This window comes from Pongo pygmaeus, chromosome 14 (assembly GCF_028885625.2).
Source record: "Pongo pygmaeus isolate AG05252 chromosome 14, NHGRI_mPonPyg2-v2.0_pri, whole genome shotgun sequence".
NCBI classification, from domain to species: domain Eukaryota; kingdom Metazoa; phylum Chordata; class Mammalia; order Primates; family Hominidae; genus Pongo; species Pongo pygmaeus.
In genome coordinates this window covers 49,870,613-49,874,664 of record NC_072387.2, presented here as the reverse complement: position 1 = coordinate 49,874,664, position 4,052 = coordinate 49,870,613, and the positions used below count along the sequence as shown (strand labels likewise).

The window sequence follows — 4,052 nt, the reverse complement described above, 5'->3', positions numbered from 1 at the left end:
CTTGTGTAGTTGTAAGAGGGTCAGCTTTGATGATTGCTATCAATTGGTCATTGTCAACTTCTGATGGCTGGCCACTACGCTCCCTATCTTCAAGACTCTTGTCTCCTTTGCAAAACTTCTTGAACCACCAGTGCACCGTATGTTCATTAGCAGTTCCTGGACCAAATGCATTATTGACATTGCGAGTTGTCTCCACTGCTTTATGACCCATTTTGAACTCGAATAACAAAATCGCTTGAATTTGCTTTTTGTCTAACATCATTTCCATAGTCTAAAATAAACAAAAAATAAACATCAAGTAATGTCATTACAAAAGAAATAAAGTGAAAAATACTCACTAAAATGATGTATATCATAACCACATTATTTAAGAATGTATTCCAATACCAAATGGCAAATTCCAACAATGCAAAAACTGCAATTACTTTTGCACTCACCTAAATAGAAGCTCCTAAGTGCTGGTGACAGTAAGCCTCCCACTCAATTTGTCTAAACCCATCTTTTTCCAATTGTGCACATGAATTAATTATTTTAGCATTTTTGAAAGATTCCCATTTTGGGCTAAGGGTGAGGTGGCATGGACAACGACCTTGGTACCCCATCCCCTGCCACCTGCAGCCATGCACCTGCCTACCATGCTTCTCTCCCACCACTTCTTGCCTTAGTGCGTAACCACCACTGCCAGGGCCCAGCGAGTGACCCAGGTGCAAGCCATCAAGTGTGTGGTGGTTGGAGATGGAGCTATAAGTAAAACTTGCCTACTAATCAGTGTTACACCCAATGCATTTCCCAATGCATTATCACTATTGTCTTTGACAATTATTCTGCTGCCAATGTTAAGGTAGATGGAAAGCCAGTGAATCTGGGTTTATGGGATACATCTGGACAAGAAGATTATGACAGATTATGACCCCATTCTATCTGTAAACAGACATATTTTTAATATGCTTCTCTCTTGTGAGTCTTGCATCATTTGAAAATGTCTGTGCAGAGTGGCATCCTGAAATGCAGCACCATTTTCCCAACACTCCCATCATTCTTGTGGGAAGTAAACTTGATCTTAGTGTTGTTAAAGACACAACTGAGAAACTGAAGGAGAAGAAGCTGACTCCCATCACCTATCTGCAGTTTTTAGCCAGGAATAAGGAGATTGGCGCTTTAAAATACCTAAAGTGCTTGGCTCTCACATAGCGAGGGTTCAAAACAGTGTTTGACGAAGGTATCTGAGCAGTTCTCTGCCCACCTCCTGTGAAGAAGAGGAAGAGAAAATGCCTGCTGTTGTAAATGTCTGAGCCTCTCATTCTTAGCCCTGCCCTTTGAAACTGTTGTACATTTTGCTTAAAAAATGGTAGTGCCTTCTCACTCAATGCCAAATTTTAGTTACAGATTAATTTTCCATAAAACCGTTTTGAACCACTCAGTCACTTTAAGATTTTGTTTGTTCTATAGATAAAAGTTGAGACTCACATTCTTTAAAATTTAGCTCTGAAATGACAAGACTTCTTAAAGCCTTATTTTTTTAGATCCCCTTAATATGGTTTGAATATGTGTCCCCTCCAAATCTTATGTTGAAATGTAGTCTCCAGTGTGGATCATGGAGGCAGATCCCTCATGAATGGCTTGGCACCATCCCCTTAGTGATAAGTGAGCTCTTGCTCTGAGTTCACACGAGATCTACTTGTTTAAAAATGTGTTGCACCTACTCCATCCTCCTTACTCCTGCTCTGGCCATGTGAGGTGCCTGCTCTGTCTTTATCTTCCGCCATGAATGAAAGCTCCCTGAGGCCTCCCCAGAAGCCACACAGTTGCTGGAGCCATGCTTGCACACTGCAAAACTGTGAGCCAATTAAACCTCTTTTCTTTATAAATAACTGAGCCACATTGTTGTTCTTTATAACAATGCAAGAATGGCCTAACACACCCCTATTCTTACTTAGATTAAGAGTTGACAAAATACCTTCTGAACTAAGTTGCATTGTTATGTTAAGAACACTAAGCATTAAACTATTTAAAGACCTTGTCTTTGGGAAAACTGTAGCTTCTAAAATAGGAAATGCAGACATTTTCTAAGTAATTTTCAGATAGGTAAAGCAGAACAGCCTCCTTAATGAAACATTGCCATTTAATGCACCAATAACTTATCAACCCATGTTCATTACATAACATCGTACTGTATATCATAATGAAATTAGTATAACAAACTCAGCTCTTTGGATCAGTCTTTTTTATTTTATACTGAATTTTTGTTAAAAAAAAATTGACCAGTTTTGCTAAGATTTTGAACAGAACTCTGATTCACATGTTTCCTGTAATGAAGTATTCTGCTCTTAGTTGTGGGTGTACTGGAGTGGAGTGTGTGAAACACTTGATATGATCAAAGGATGAAGATCGTATTTTGATATATGAAGTAGAGATTAATTTACACTCATTTCACAAGGAATAATCAAACTGAATAAAAATGTCATGGGTAAAACAATTGTTTTTGAATCCCCATTTTGCCAATGCTGCTTATGACTATCCTGGGTTAGCAGGTCTGCTTATCTAAGTACTTACAAGTAGAAGGACCATAAGTATTATACATAAAATCATCTGATGTTGACAGAGATGGTGCACCTTCAGTCTTAGAAGACCCATTTTCTATCTTGGTTTTGAGCAAGACAAACTATATAGTGGATCAAGTGCTCTGGCTAGAGTCTTTCTTCCTATATATTTCACCCAACAGGCTGAAAAGATTCTTTTATGTATCTTGGATTCCCAAATTACTTCCAAAGAAGTGGCAGGATGCTCACGGGCAAGAGATGATCAGTCTTTAGAAAGCCTGTCAACTAAGCAAAAAGTTGTGTGAGTATTCTCCTATAAGATTGCTACATATTTTGGGTAGTATGTCTGACACCTCTGCTAGTTTCAGTTTTCCCATTTGTTTTTGTTGTTGTTGTTGTTGTTGTTGTTTGTTTTTTTCGAGACAGAGTCTTGCTCTGTCACCCAGGCTGGAGTGCAGTGGCTTGATCTCGACTCACTGCAACCTCCGCCTCCTGGGTTCAAGTGATTCTCCTGCCTCAGCCTCCCAAGTAGCTGGGATTACAGGCTCATGCCACCACTCCCGGCTAATTTTTGTATTTTTAGTGGAGACAGCGTTTCACCATGTTGGCCAGGCTGTTCTCGAACTCTTGACCTCAGGCGATCTGCAGGGTTGGGATTACAGGTGTGAGCCACCACGCCCGGCCCAGTTTTCCCATTGGGCTGGAGGCAGTGAGTGTCTCAACTTCATGCAGTCAAAAAGGAGAAAGGAAAAGGTTGTCTCTCCCCAAAATTCCAGGACAACAATTCACAGATCTCCTATTTTACCCTGCCCTAGAATTCTACCCTTGCCTTGAACTCATAGCAGTAACCCTGTGTCCGAAAGAGTCTTTGTACCTCCCAGCCAAGGAGGATACCAGCTTCAATAAACCAGAACTTTGACCAAGATGGGAAGTTTATTGATTCTGAAGGAACTCGTCTGTAGCATCCAGCAGGGCCATCAAGTTCAGGAATGCAATGGGTTTGTTGCCAGTACCTGCAGAGGGTCAGAAGCCATGCTGGGTGATCCAGGGAAATCACTCTGAATTCCTGCCAGCTACACCAAAAATGTCAGCCAAAATTAAGGCTGTTGGGACAGAAATAATTTGATAAAAGTTTACTGAAAGACAACTGTGAAGATCAACCCAGGAAGACACGCCAACCAAGTTGGGAGTTTTCCAGAGTCTGTTACAAGTTGGAAGGCTTTTATAGGAGAGTTTAGAAGAAGGGAAGAGGACTCCTCATACCAGAGTTGTCCTTTTTCATTAGAGGATACCATCATTGACTACAGACTGCAACATATAAGCTAAAATGTCCACATGCAAGACAATAAGTAAAACTTCATTATTCAGAAATAAATCAGCATCCTTTTTATTTCAGTATCAGTAGAACATACGTTAATCAGTAAGTCAACAATTTGAGGAACTCACAATAAGATTATTTACTCAGGGAGATGATGTTGCCATGAATCATAATACCTTCTCAAGGGGAGTAAA

General features: G+C 40.2%; 1 pseudogene; it reads left to right on the top strand.

Annotated features, from left to right (window-relative positions):
- The first annotated feature begins 345 nt into the window (after window positions 1–345).
- LOC129011305 (ras-related C3 botulinum toxin substrate 1-like) lies at window positions 346–1,285 on the top strand (annotated as a pseudogene).
- Window positions 1,286–4,052: the final 2,767 nt, after the last annotated feature.